General features: G+C 41.2%; 1 protein-coding gene across 9 annotated transcripts in view; it reads right to left on the bottom strand.

Moving 5' to 3' along the window:
• Positions 1–15,397, bottom strand: part of PLEKHG1 (pleckstrin homology and RhoGEF domain containing G1) — a 170,434-nt gene that overhangs the window by 98,865 nt on the left and 56,172 nt on the right. For 2 of the 9 annotated variants that reach the window (XM_061624110.1, XM_061624116.1), the window contains exon 1: positions 12,687–12,707. The exons of the other annotated variants lie outside the window; for them this stretch is intronic. The gene's annotated coding sequence lies outside the window, so the exon portion shown is untranslated. Of the gene's footprint in view, positions 1–12,686; positions 12,708–15,397 lie in introns of those variants that run through there. 9 annotated transcript variants of the gene reach the window in all.

Raw genomic sequence — 15,397 nt, 5'->3', positions numbered from 1 at the left:
CTCCCATATACAGATGTCAGCTTGGAAGGTGCTGGTACTCTTAAGTGCTTGGGTCTCAAGTCTTTTAGGGCTTTGTGCACTACTGCTAATTCTACTAATACTACTAATGCATTGTCCTGAGGATTGGGGTGATATGGTCTCCTCCAGGTGGTGGGATGCTGCACTAGTTGTAGCTTCTAGACCATTTTCAAAGGTAGCCCCTTCTACAACACACTACAATAATCTATATGGGATGTTATCAGAGCATGAATCACTGAGGCCATGAATAGCCATAGCTGGTAACACAGGGGCAACCCATGCCTTCAGTGGCAGCTTACAGGCACACAACTGGGCATATTAGAAGCTTTGGTGTAACACAATACTTTTTACTTCTTTACACATTTTTTCACTTCTGCTGGGAAGTTACAAACCTACTTCCAACATTTCAGTATCAGTGATCATGGGTAGAGAGAAGTATAGCCATGCTGAGGTGGTAAGGTACCATGAAAGGTGAGGGCAAGGCTATCTACACCTTGTTCCACTCCTCCCATGGATGGGTTCCTGGTTGCTCATCTATTGCGCTCTCCAGCCTGTACATGCTGTTGTTTAATGCCAGATTAGCACAAAATGGCTGCCCCCATTTTCAGAAAAGACAGGTGGAGATGCACTGGAACCGACACAACAGCTGCACACTCTGTTGTCCGAGTCCTACCTCAGGGGCCACAATATGACCTGATAAGAGAGTCAGGATATATTATATAATTGCCATTATCTGGACATGAAAAGAGTTTAACAACATTAATATGAAATGCACACTTGGGCTGCTTCCACACTGGACATTTACTGTGGAGTAGCCAAGCCTTCTTCCCCAACTTCCAAAGAGATTTCAGGAAGGGGGGGAGAAAGAGTCCAAAGCAAGCATCAAAGTCCTGCTCCTATGGTTCTACTACTGCAGATGCCCCTGCGGTGACAACAGCATGGAGCCAACTATGGGGTGGTGGTGGAGAAGAATGAGGGGAGAAAGGAGCTGGAGGACACAGAGGCAGCGGAAGAATGGACATGGAGAACTGTGAAGCAATAAAATCTGCACCAGCAGTTGGAATTTCCAGGAGGCTGGGAAAGAGGGCTTGTCATCATTGCCCTCCTCAGCATTTCCCTGTTGCTGTGGCTGGTCTCTTTTGGAGGAGATAAAAGGCAGCCAACTTGAAGTCATGTAGGTGGTGAGAGGACTCTTCCGCTCTGAACTGTATTCAAGACAGGCTGCTGAGGCTCCTTCAAGTGCAGCAAGATGAGCACCTGAAACTCTGTTGTCTGTTAGTTTTCTGTTTGCTTTGTACTTGTTTTAAAGTCTAGATTATTTGTTTTGTAATACTGAATGTTTGCTAAATTGTTTGTTTTTGTCCTTTTTGAATGCATTGGTTGTTTTGTAAATTGACTTCTTTCCCCTACCTCAATGTTTTGTATTTTGATATTTTGAATGTTTGTTGTAAGCCGCTTTGGGCACAGATCACTGTGGAAAGGTAGCATATAAATAAACTCTAATAATAATAATAATAATAATAATAAAATAAGACCACACTGGTCCATCATTTGATCATCTGGCATTAATGCCGTGTATCACCAAGACTTGGGTGGATGAGCTGGGAAGAGTTGACCTGACCCAGCTGTGCCCACCTAGATATTTGGTGCAACAGCAGCACAGGATGCAGGGATGGGGGGGGGAAGAGTTGCTGTGGTCCATAGAACTTCCACCTCCATCACCAGGAAACCATTCTGTCTTTAAGATGGCTGTGAGGACCTGCACCTGGTGTTGGGCCAAGGAGACAGTAAACTAGGGCTGCTGCTGGTCAACTATCTACCCTGCTGCTCAGCAGCTTCTCTGACATGGCTGGTGGTGTTGGGGAGCCCAGAACAATTGTTTATATTACTTATTTATTAAATTTATATCCTGGCCTTCCTCCTAGAAGGACCCCAGGGCTGCAAACACTCTAAAACATCTTAAAAACAAAAGACTTTAAAACATATTAAAACAAAGCATCTTTAAAAACCTATTAAAACAAATAATCCTGGGTGATTTCAATATCCATGCTGAGACTGCCTCTAGGGTTACGGCTTGGGACTTCATGGCCTCCATGATGACCTCTAGTCTGACACATAGGGCAGGGCACACCCTCGATTTGGTTTTTGCTCCAGATGGAAGAAAGGGTGGTCTGGAGATAGGGCGGGTGGATATTACTTTGTCATCATGATCAGATAAATTCTTGGTGAAGTTCTTGGACTTACAGCTCTGGTCTTCCCTGCAGGGGTGGATGGTCTGCCACCAGACTAGTAGAATTAAGTGGATTCCTGAATGCCCTGGGGGTAGAGTTTCCAGTAGATAGAGCAGGTGACCCTGCAGAAGCCCTTCTCATGCTGTGGAATGAGACATGGGCTCTTGACATGGCTGCCCCTGAGTGCCCTCTCTGGCATTGTGAAGCCTGTTTTGCACCTTGGTACACCAATGCACAAAGAGCAATGAAACAGGCTGGACAAGGGCTAGAGTGCAAGTGGCAAAGGACATGCTGTAAAACCAACTGGGCATGAGTGAAACAATATAGACATTCCTACTGTGTGGCAGTGAGGGTGAAGAAAGTTCACTTCTCTGCCTCTATCATATCCTCAAGTAGCCATCCAGTGAAGCTTTTTCATATTGTCCAGGGTCCGTTAAAGTCTACTCCAGAAAATAAAGTTTTAGACCCTTCAGAAGTCTACTATGAATTGTTTTCAAGGCACTTAGAAGGTAAAGTACCTCACCTCTGTAGCAATCTAGACACCACATCTACATTCACTGCAGTCTCTAGACAGGTGTCTGGTGCAACATCTTCAGCAACTTCTTGGGAACAGTTTCAGTTGATGAAGCCTAATGATGCTAACAAGCTACTTATGATGATACAGCCAGCAATGTGCCCTCTGGTCCATTGCACCTCAAGGGGATATGACTGAATGGATCCAGGGTGTGGTAAATGCATCCCTGCGGGAGGAAGTGGTCCCAGCTGCCCCAAAAGAGGCAGTGATTCAACTGCTCCTGAAAAAGGCCACCCTGGACCCATTGGTTTGTGACAACTACCACCTGGTAATTGAGGGTGTGGCACAACAATTGCGAGTACTCTTGGATGAAAAAGATTATCTTGACCCATTTCAATCTGGGTTCAGGCCTGGTTATGGGACTGAATCAGCCTTGGTCACCCTAATGGATGACCCTTGCCGGAGGGGAAAGACGGTGAGTGCAACCCTGTTATTCTTATTTGATCTTTCACTAGTTTTGATACTATTGACCATGGTATCCTTCTGAACTGACTTAGTGAGATGAGCACTGATGGCACTGTTTTACAGTGGTTCCGATTCTATCACCAGGGTCAGTTTCGGAAAATAGCACTGGGCAACTGTCTTTTGGCCACCTGGCAGTTGTGCTGTGAGGTGCCCGCTGAGTATTATCTTGTCTCCAATGCTATTTAACATCTGTATGAAGGCATTGGGAGCAGTCATTAGGAGATTTGGGGCAAGGTAGCAGTACACTGATGATACCCAGCGCTATTTTCTTGGTAATATCTGAATTGGGAGAGGCTGTGCAGGCCTTGGACTGGTACCAAGACTCAGTGGTGGGCTGGAAGAGAGCCATCTCAAAAAGATGGAGGTGCTGTGGATAGGTGGTTCCCAAGTCCAGATAAAGGTCAACTGCCTGATAATTCAGATAATTAGTCAAGTATACTCCCCTTAAAAGAGCAGGTTCATAGACTGGGGGTGCTCCTGGATCCATCTTTGTCACTAGAGGCCCAGGTGACCTCAGTGGCTAGGAGTGCCTCTTACCAGCTTTGGCTGGTAAGACGGCTGTGGCCGTTTCTGGACTGGGATAGCCTGACCACTGTTGTCCATGTGCTGGTAACCTCCAAGCTGGATTATTGCAATGAACTCTATCTGGGACTGTCCTTGAAGTTAGTTCAGAAGCTGCAGCTGGTGCAAAATGCAACAGCTCGACCGCTCAATGGGGCAGGACATTGCCAACGTGTTACTCTGCTCCTGAAAGAATTGCACTGGCAGCCAATTAGCTACCAGGTGCTGGTTTCAGTGTATAAAGCCCTATACAGGTTGGGACCAGGATACATGAAAGATGGCCTCATCCATTATACACCTTGTCAATCACTGCACTTTGCAGATGAGGGCCTCTTGCAGATACCATCTCAGCAGGAGGTCCATTCTGCACAACAACGTAGGATCAAGTCTTTAGTGTTGTGGCACCTATGGTTTGGAATTCCCTCCCCTTAAATATTAGACAGGTGAGATCTCTGTTATCCTCTGTTAAGAAGAAAATGCACAAATACTTTAACCCTAGTTCTCGCCTCAAATCAACCAGTTTAATGGTTTATACAGATTTAATAAAGTTTGGACTAAATCAAGAGTCAGTACCGCTTCACCCGCAAGCACCCACTTTGGCAAAGGGTACCCTATATCCACCATGGAAGGTCACCAATATCCACCTTTGAAAACCTGGCTAGAAACCAGGCTTCAAAGTTCTTTACTGGGCTACATATAGGCTGAGCACGTCCCCTTTCCAGAGTCAATTCCTAGTGGATGCCAGCCCCTCTCCCATCCATTCTGGAACACAGGAGAAAAGAAGGGACCAGGCAATGGTAGTTGAGTACAGGCAGATTGTTATGCTTTTTCTTGTTATATCAAGGAGGGGGGAGTGTCAGGAAGTTTTAATTTTTTTCTTTTTTGCAGAACTGGGGAGCTGGTCTGCACTGCAGGGCCTTTTCCCATCTCTTGCCTGGGCTATCTGCCTCATGTTTGTGGGGCCGAGGGTAACTCTTTCCATTCTCCTGTTTCTTTTTTTGAGGTTCTTCTTCTTCTTGCAGAACAGGAGAGAGGAATGAAGGGACATTTTCCCATCTCTTGCCAGGCCACCCACCTCATACCTGGGGTTGGGAGGAGGTGCTGTGGGCCACTGAGATCACTCCTTCTGTTTTCCCTTTTTTTTTTTTTAGTTTTTTCTTTCTTTTTTTACATTTTTGCAGAACAAAGAGAGTGACAGGGTCGTGTTTTCTGGTCTCTTGCTGGCTGCCTTGGTGACTGCCATACAGGCCAGCTCCCCACCACTTTTGAGGGAAAGGGGTGAGAGACTGCCCACTCGGCCACCTCTTGCGTCATCAGCTTTGTGTGTGCATGCACGTGTGTAGAAGAAGAAAGGATGTCTGAACCAGGTTCCCTAGCAAACTTTATAGCTACAGGAGGGAGATTTTAATCCTGTGTTTTGCAACTGCTGTTAATTGTATGTGCATGCCATCCCTGCAAGGTTGCTTTAAGTTTTATTAACTGATTGACTTTTCCCTAGACAAAACCCTGCATGGTGAGTCTTTTCTGTGCATTGCAGATGATCTTCAGCCTCAGTCATGAGGAACAATATCTCACAGCACAGCACTATTCATGTTTACAAGAAAAAGTTCCACTGTGTTCAGTGGTCTTGCTCCCGGGTAAGCAAGGAGACTATCTAATCCTGTTCAAAAGTGGAAGCTCAGACATATTTTTAAAAATTTGAAGGAATTTTCTGAGCTTCAGATTTGGGGTGTGTAGTTTGTAGTAACTGGCTCACTGATATCATGTTGTTCATCATCATCAACAACAGCTTAAACTAAATGATTAACGCTGAAAGAATTTCATCTAAACCAAGTGTACTCAGAGCACAGTATGTTAATGAAGATACCTGTAGAGTGTTCAGTGCTTTATCCCAGGAAGTGAATGTTACTGCTTGAATCATCTGTTGCTTTCCAGACTGAAGACTGGACTACAGCTCCTATTAATCCTAGTCAGCATGGCGAATGATCAGGAATTATGGCAACTGTAGTCCAGCAAATATCTGGAGAGCTGTAGATTTAAGCCAATATCTAACTTCAACTGTCTATTGATCAAGACAAGCAATACTATTGTCACCATTATCACTAAAAATCAACTATGTGAGGGAAATCAGCAAGTGGCTAAAGTGCTTACTGGTGGATCAGGCTGAAAAGCAAGATTGTATTGATGTATTCTATGCAGTAGAATAGAACGCTCTTCTAAAACCAGACTTTCTTTAACCAAGGTTAGCAAGCATTAAAACACTGACCCCTGGAAGAGAAGGATGGGTGCAGAAGGTCCTGTGGCCCAATTCCCATTATGTATGATTTTGGCATTAGCAGAATACTAAGAATGCTAGGGAATAGATCAGATTATTTTTTTGCAATCAGAAGATGAAAGTTCTGCACTCCAGTTAAATAAGCCACCAGTGTTTAGACTAAATATACTTGAAAGGATTACCTAGAGTAACCAAGACAGGAAAAACGTTTGAAAATTACATACCAGGCTATTTTGTTGTGAAGGAAACCAGTGGGGGCTTTAGATGCAAACCATGTGATATTCCAGAACAATCCAGTTCTGGATTGTAAGGCAATCACATTTCTTCTTTCCCCAGTGCTCAAATACACTCAGTAACTATTTTAACTTGAACTTTGCATGGCCTTAAATATAAAAACCAAGCATACAGAACAGCTCTATTCAATGCAATCTGGGTGGCAGAATAAAGTGACATGACACATGAAAATACCAGCTTACTTCAAGGGAAGGTCAGGAGGAAGTCCCTTGGCTAATAAAAATATATTGCATCATTACACACTACATTGTTATGAAAGATTCATGAAAAATCCAGATGAGATTGTTATGACGACACTGGACAGTTATTGAAAATACTCAGAAGATTAGTATGGCTACCCTCCTTTGATTCATACCATAGATTTAGGTTCTTTATTCTGAACTGGTAGAACCTTAGTTGATCTAAAACTGGCATTTACTTATTCAAATATTCATCTCAACACCCAAACAGATGGACAAATGCACGTAACAGCTGCATAAAAGAGAGGCAAAGGTCTAACTTTATACTTTCATAAGAACATAAGGAGAGCCTGTTGGATCAGGTCAGTGGCCCATCTAGTCCAACATCCTATTCTCACAGTTGCCAACCTGATGCCCATGGGAAGCCCACAAGCAAGACCTAACCGCAAGACCACTTGGCCCCTCCTGCGACTATTGGCAACTGGTTTTCCTAAGCATACTGCATCTGACTACCAAGGCAGAGCACAGCCAACATGGCTAGTAGCCACTGATAAATTTGTCTAATTTTCTTTTAAAGTCATCCAAGTTGGTGGCCATCACTGCCTCTTTTACTGAAGTGTAATCTAAACCTGTAAATGCAAGATGCAAGTAGAATCAAAGGAAAGCAAATAGGTTGTTAAAAAATATTACAACAATGATTTCTCAATAACTTGTCACAGAAACCTTTCTTAATCCTTGACAAGAACTCAAAAAAGATGCCTGGTCTTGATGACAGCACAGTTTCCTCAGCATGAGAATAATCTCATCTCAACCCTGTCGGGAGCCCTTTCAGAGATACAAACTACACAACTATCACCTGCAAGTACTACCATCAAAAGGTAATTCTTCCCTTGATCTATTGTAATCCTCTAGATGATGGACTAAAACTCCCACCATTTCTGACCATTGGTCATGCTGGCTGGGGCTGATGGGAGCTGGGAGTGCAACATATGGAGCTCCACAAGTTTCCTAACCATGTTCTATTGAATAACCATGTTCAGACAATCATATCAGTCTTCTTAAAGATGAGATATGCAGCAGCCTTTTGACCAGGTATGCTGCCTACTGACTTCTCCCTTTGTGACAAGTTGCAATTAAACAAAGAAGCCTCTATAATTAACTATCGTTTTCCTTTTCATCCAAACCAGAAAACTATGGTTACCAGCTTCAGAAAAAGCCCGGATAGTAAACTATAGTTTGAAGTTTCCAGAGCTACTAACCATATGGTTAATTAGATACTTCCCAGTTTAATTGCAGCTCACATCATGGGAGGAGCACAGGGGTTCTGTGGGCAAGCAAAAGGTTCGTGCATAAATTGATTTAATAAGTGAAGACAGGACTGTTCAGTCTGGCTTAATCTGAAAGCTAGTCTACATCAATTGCCATATTGCGATCCAGATTAATTTTGTCATTATCTAAAATACTTAAGGCAGGAGTTACGAGAACCCTAAAACATTCTCTCTGTTTTTTTAATGACCAAATGGATCATCCACCACTTGTATAGCCATCTACTTCTTGGTTACCTTCCATAGTGACTGCTGCAGACAGCAAAAATAGAGCAGCATACAGCTTTTAAAAGCCTGTCATACAGAGGCAAATGCATCTATCACTTTAAAGGATTACTGCTGGCAGGCACTAGAAATTAAGACAAATCTCCAAAAGCCTGCTACATAGGATGTTTAGGATAACAGAATGAGATTTTGGTTGGTCCTATTAAAGGTGAATTTTGGTGAATGGAGACTTAACTCTCAGAGTTGAAATCATAGAAAAGCCAACTACATAACACAAGACACAACTTTTTCTTTACATAGGGAAAAACCTGTTCAATTACAGTGCCAGAGAATGTCTGGGACACCGGGTCCATGAAGGTCACTAGGTGACCTTGGGCCAGTCACCCTCGGGACTGTTGTGAGGCTAAAACTGTTGAGGAGGGGAGGAAAGATGGGCTATAGATGTAATAATGAATGAATAAAAAGTATAGTTCGTTATGACATCTTCACAGGGCCCACTGGCCACTGCGGACAACTAACAAGACAAAGTAAAATTTCTTCACTGAAACTTCAGAGCATCCATTTATCTGTTCAATATAAGATTTAAAAAGAACTAGGATGGGAAGCACTATGAGCTTTGCAGGAGCCAGAACGCTTGCAATAACTATTACATCTGCAACGAATACATCTGCAATGAATTTTTGTAACAACCTTATTTCCAAAGGCTGAAATACAAAGCTCAATATAAAGCAGCAAATAACTTTGCTTTTTGGCAGATGGCTAATATACCTCTACGTCTGAATCTTTAAACTGGAATTCTAGTTTATTCCATGTATCAAAGCAAGTCAGCCAAACACAATAATTAAATGCCTCCAGAATGAAGGAAACTTGCCAGAATTTGCTAGTTCAGTTGAAAAATAAGCATCAACTTGTGCAGTCAAGATGAAGCAAAAGAAGTTGAACTTTTTACCTCATGTTATATATAAAAGCAGATGCTAACATTTTTGTTTATGCTTATCTCCATAGAAACTAAAAATATCAAAAGATGGAGATTTTCAAAGAAAAGTTGTCCCTTTTGATTTAGTACCTCCACTTCACTCATACTACTACTTCTCATGAGTCACAAATGTTGAAATAATGTAAATAAAAGCAACAATTCCTGGGGTGCTTCCATATAGGGGTCCAATATTGCTAATGGGTTATTGGAAATTGTTTGGTGCTTTTTTTCCCCCACACATTAATTTTCCATGGAAAGGATAAAACAGAATTAAATGGGGAGAAGGAATATAGGCTGATATTTTGAGGCTGATGTTACATGGACACTGAAAAAACTCGCATGCATGAACAACATTGATCCCACAACAAACACCCATCTGGAAGCCCTCCTAGTCAGCCCTAATTTTAAATCATTTCCCTCCTTTTTAACAATGCATGGGGAAGGAAGGGCTGGTCCCGAGATGAAAGGGGGAAGAGTTGGATCATGGCAGTTAATCCTGGCACTTAAATGTAGACATGGATTTATGTCCAAGGGCATCTGGACTGAGGAATCTTGCACTCAGCTTGGTCTCACTTAAAAAATGCCACTAACCCCCCACCCCAAGTCTCAAGAAGCTGGTTATGCCTGCTCTATATCTATGTGGCTATTAAAGAACACATTTGCATTCTTTAGGATGAATGTATTGTTAGACCCCCAACAACATGCCACCAGGGGATAGAAAACACAGCAGGTGGTATGTTATTGGCACCCATTTATACATACTTCCGTGCAAATGTGTCCACAATGTGAACAGAGAAAACAGTAGATGCACATCCTAGGTGCACTGTATATACAGTACCCACCACCACCATTTTCTTCTATAAGACCCAGTTCACACCTTATGCCAACAGAGAGCTTCAAATAAATAGGAATCGGTTATTCTAAATACTGTGGGTTCAGGATCTGACATCTGCATGTTTTAAAACACCCTGACCACTATGCCACCACCTACTTACTTTATTTGCCTCATTCACCCTCAAGTGAAGAACTGAACTAAAAATATAGACAGGGAGAAATAAATTATGCTCATCCCAATAATAAACTGGCCAAATGCGATACACTTTCCATACACACACAAGCACAAAGCCAAGATAAAGAACTGCAACTATGTCTTTTAAGAGGAGTACTATCACAAAAGGAAATTTAACTTGGGTTCCTTTTCAAGATCCAGTGTAGAGATTTGTATTTACCAAAAATGTGAATGTTCTCAACTCTATGGTTTAACATAACCAGCCTGCCAGTTCATCCAAAATCTGCAATTTAACAGGTTAAGTTCTACATCTGAGCCTGATTTGCTGACTGCTCAAGAAATATAGTTTAGTAGTTTGACCCATCTCATAGAACATGCACTAGTCTATTAATATTTAAATGCTCATAAAACATCAAAGTTGTCTGCCTTCAACTTTGTCAGCAAGCAACAATTTCCTCCTTTTGAGCTAATTCAAACCACAGGGAGCCAAATAAAAAAAGTAAAGCTTAAGAACAACTATTTTCTTCTAGTAATCTCTCTAAATTGAGGGTTTATCAGGATCCTGCAGGTCTTCTTTCCAAAGCAATTGGAATTTCTTAATGTAACTAAGTGTATAGCTAAGGGAATGAAACAAGTTCAAACATTTTTACTTGACTTCAAATGGGGAAAGACAGAATTTATTTAAAATCCACTTGAGATTTTGTCTGCAATGCTTTTCTGAATATGAGGAAAAAGTTATTCATGTTACAGCATTCCTTCTTCCTTGGTCAAAAAAAGGCTAAATTACTATCTTGGCATAGTTGTCAAGGTTTTTCCCAGTAATATTAGATTTCACTAAGAGGCTAAAGGAGGTTTTTTGTTATTTCAAAATGAGCCTTAGTTTCCTTTTTTAAGTAGGCAATTATGTACTTCAATGAGGTAATATGAAATCAACGTTTTGCTCTTACTCTTTTCTATTTTTCAGTGAAAAAAAGGAGGGAGAGGATATTTTAAAAGTATTGCTATTGTGATATTTGGTTAAGCCAAGGGTGGGGACCCTTTTACAGTCTGAGGGCTACAGAAATCTGTCAGCATCCATATTCCAACAGTGGGTGGGGTAAGACCCACACACAATGATTCATATGCCCTTAATACATGCACACACAAACCTATTTCCCATGGAAACAGAAGCATATATTTAATTTTTAGCAACTCCAGTGAAGTGTCACCCTCCATTTATTTAACAAAGTTTTTAAAATAAAAAGCCCCCGATACCCCTTTTCTTTCCTGACTGTGCAAAAAAACTCAGTAATCTCAGCAAAGGAATGCAAACACCACCAATGCCCAGCTTTACTTCAAAGTACAAGCCCCGCCTACTTCAAGCATCAAAATGCAATTGCATACTGAAAATAACATTTAGGCAATTGCAAAATGCACAGACAACTTTTTGCAAATGCAAGGAACACAAATCTACCTGTATGCTGAGACATTTTCACCTCTGCTTTGACCTTCATGTAGCAGAGGAAGGAGCTGCAATTGCACAACATCAAAGCCCCTTTCGGCCTGAGGGAAGGTTGTTCTATATCCCTGGACTAAAAGTTGAAAAGTTCCGATAAACTTTTCTAAAATAAGACAATCAGATCTGATTTGATAGATTAATAAAGCTAAAAACAATGTCAATTTATTTTTGATACACTACACAAGGCTTGATAGCATTGATGGGACTTGTAGTTTAGCAACATCTGGAGGGCAAAGGTTCCCCACATCTGAACTAGACCAAGTACAATTAAAACAAAAGCACACATCAGTGTGACAAGAAAATCAGAGAACAAAGTATATTTCTCTGTTCTGTGTTACATGTACACAAGTATTTATCTGAACAGCTAACAGCTCTTTGTACATAGTTCTATTTAATTCTGTTTGCATTACATTTACCACACAGAAATAAAACAGAATGGAAAATAAAGCCAACTCCCCTCACACAACATGTTTATAAAAATAAAAGAAGTTGGCAATGGGGAAAGTGAGACATCCAGGATTGCTAAAATTGTTTCATATAGTGGAATTGACCTGATTTCAAAATAAACTGGTGTGTGTTTTTTTATAAAAAAAAACACCTTCATGTGGTAGCAATTTTATCCATCAAAAATCCATATTTGGAACAAAGAATTCCAAACAACAAAACTACATAATGTACTTTCAAAACACCTATGATGTATAAAAAGTGAAAACACATGGGCAATCTGAGATATTTAATTTCTCTATGGGAGCTTGTGAAATGGTTAGCACCTTATAATTTGTATTTGTTTAAGGCTAGATCTGATTTGTTATCTTTAGAAAAACAATGTGCAGGTAACAGCAATACATGAAACTCTCATGGCTGCATCTCATGTTACAAAAGCTGCACACGGTAGACATTTTCATGAAGAGAACAATTCTATTGGTACGTCAGTGATCGGTGCATACATGCACACAGCTTTCCTCATCACGTATCCACAGCAAAAACCAACCAAATATCTGCATATGTAATAATCAGATGTCATAGTTTACAGTCTATTCACCTGTTATTTCTTACCCAGAGGTGCCTTTCCCCTAGGAATTCTGTAATCATGTGAGGTGATCCTCATAATCTACAATACATGGAAGCTTTGATCAGCATCAGCTATTTTTGTATACAAATCCAAACTGCTGCTAAGAAGGGTAAACACAGTAAATTCATGGCTATTTTTAGAAAAAGATATTTAATATTTCACTTTGCCATATGTATCATCTTACACATTTAGTACCTTTCACTAGCAAAGATCCATTTGCCAAATCCACCCATTGGCCTGAATTTTGTTCTCCAACATGTGATACCGAAGTGCTTTAAGGATTCATGCTTCTTCAAAAGAAATATAGCCATCTTTAAAATGACAGGCAAACCCCTAATGTTTATTTGTTAAATCTGTTATTTATTAAAGTTATATCCCGCCCTTCCTCCCAAAAGAACCCAGGGGGCAAACATACAAACAATTAAACAATTAAAGTCTCTAAGAACATCTAAAAACAATTCCAATACAGATGTAGACTGGGAAAGAAATAGAGCTGGTGAATAAAACTCCAAATATATTAATGTACTTTAGATAAGTATTCAAATGCCTTTAAAAACCTTTTTTCTTACTTAGTATTTACATTTCCTTACACCAAGATTCAAAGAGCCAATCTGCTTAGTAGTTTAGAGAGCAATTTTCCTACTGCTATTTTTTTTTTAAAGTTAAGATTATGTTTGAGAAGAGGTAGCACAATTCAAATCTGGCAGCTTTTCTCAGTACTTAACCACCAACAGCACCTAACTCTAGCATGGGAGGAGGGCTGTGATTTTCACTGCGTTCATGGCAAGAAAGGCAAGGTTATATTTCCTTGTGTGCTGCAGTCCCAATAAAAATCAACCCCTACACCTGAAAATAAAAAATGAAGAAAAACCACAACACTTCAGACTGCAAGCCCTGCCTACTTCAAGCACTGTGAACATGTTCACAAGTACTGAAAGCTTTTGCTTAGTCTGTTAGGTGACATCCAATATGGTAGAAGTGGGACCTGCTCAAGCAATAAGACTTCATCTTTTCCTCCTCCTCAGGTCTTGCAGCCCCCCACATTCCCCAAATCTATTCTCCACCCAACTCTCCAGAAAAGATTTGGGGGGCACACAGGGGGAACCTGTTATGTCAATGATGTTCATTCCACTGGTAAATGCAGCCCACATATATCAGAATATAAAGACAAAGAAGATATTATAAAGCAGGTCTTCCCAACCTGGTGCTCTCCAGATGTTTCAGACTAGAACTCATATCATCCCTGATCATTGATTATACTGGATGATGAACGATGCAGTCCAAAACAAGTGGAAGACACCAAGTTGGGGAAGTCTTCTATACATAAACATCCTCAATAGTCAGCCCGAGCCACTGTGTGTATGCTTCAACAAAACTAAGTTTTATATTAGCTCTAGAAGATGCTAAAGTTTGGACTAGACAACCTGCAGGGAAAGGGAGGTTGTGTTGAGTTCCTGGCTTCTGGACACCAAGCGTTGCTGCTGCTTACAAGAGGGGGAGGGGCAAAACGCAGCCAGCACGCTGCAGGCATGGCAGTGGAGCAATCCAATGCTCCTGTGTCCAGGCCACCACCACTCCTACACCTTGCTTCCCACACCTCACGCCCTCTCCTCTTGGTAAGGAACCGCGATGCTTGGCATCCAGAAGTGAAGTATACAACACCGCCCTGTCCTCACTGCCCACCCACCGACACTCCACACAGCTCTATTTCACTTTTCATCTAATACAAAGGAATCTATTGGGGTTCTGAACTGGTACCTGGAGGTGCTACGCAGCTAGATGAGGAATAACAGAAGCTTAATCCAAACAAAACAGATTTTCTGATCAGGAGGGAGATTAGCTTTGGGATTCAACCTGTTTTGGACAGGGTGGTACTCCACTTGAAAAAAAACACAGATTCACAGTTTGAAAGTGTCCTGGACTCAGCAATGACCAGTTCCTAACAAAGTCAGACCTGCCTATGGTTAAAAAAAACCTTAGTTAAATCAAGATCAGATTACAGCAGTATGCTATACATGGGGCAACCTTAGAAAAATCTTCAAAAGCTGCATTTGCTTCAGAATGCAGCAGCAACCACATCTATGGCACCATGTTGCACCTATCTTGCAATGCCTGCAACCCAATGGCATTTTTTTTTCTGGAAACAGATGAAAGTATTGGGGAGTACCTTCAGTCTAGGATACTTGAATAATCACCTCCTCCCATACCTTCCTGCCTGCTCCCTAGGATCAGAGGAGAGGTCCTTCTGTGATTCACCTAATATGGAGGCACAACTGATGGCAACAAAAGGTACAAACTTTTTAATGGCTGCCCCAATATGGTGGAACATCTTGCCCTATTAAGTATGGATGCCACCCTCCTTGGGCTCTCTCTTGCTGGTTGGTAAATATATTTTTCTGGCAGGCCTTTACGCAAGTATCTGCTATAAACATCATGGCATATCTGTGGTATCTGCCTTTGTTGCACTTTAATGCTGCATATTTATCATATTTTACGATACTATCGATTCTGAATTGTACTAAGATGTCCTGAGTGGTGCATAGACGCTAGAAATGGAGGACAAAAAATTCTATATAAATAAATATCACAAGAGGACTCTGGTGCATCAAATAGATCAAAACGTAATATATAAGCTACACCTAAGCTTCAATCTTTACAGCAAGACATGATCAAAAGTGGGAAGGCTTTCCCTTTT

This window comes from Rhineura floridana, chromosome 4 (genome assembly GCF_030035675.1).
Source record: "Rhineura floridana isolate rRhiFlo1 chromosome 4, rRhiFlo1.hap2, whole genome shotgun sequence".
Lineage (NCBI taxonomy): Eukaryota > Metazoa > Chordata > Lepidosauria > Squamata > Rhineuridae > Rhineura > Rhineura floridana.
The sequence above is the reverse complement of the archived record's forward strand: the minus strand, read 5'-3'. Positions and strand labels throughout refer to the sequence as shown.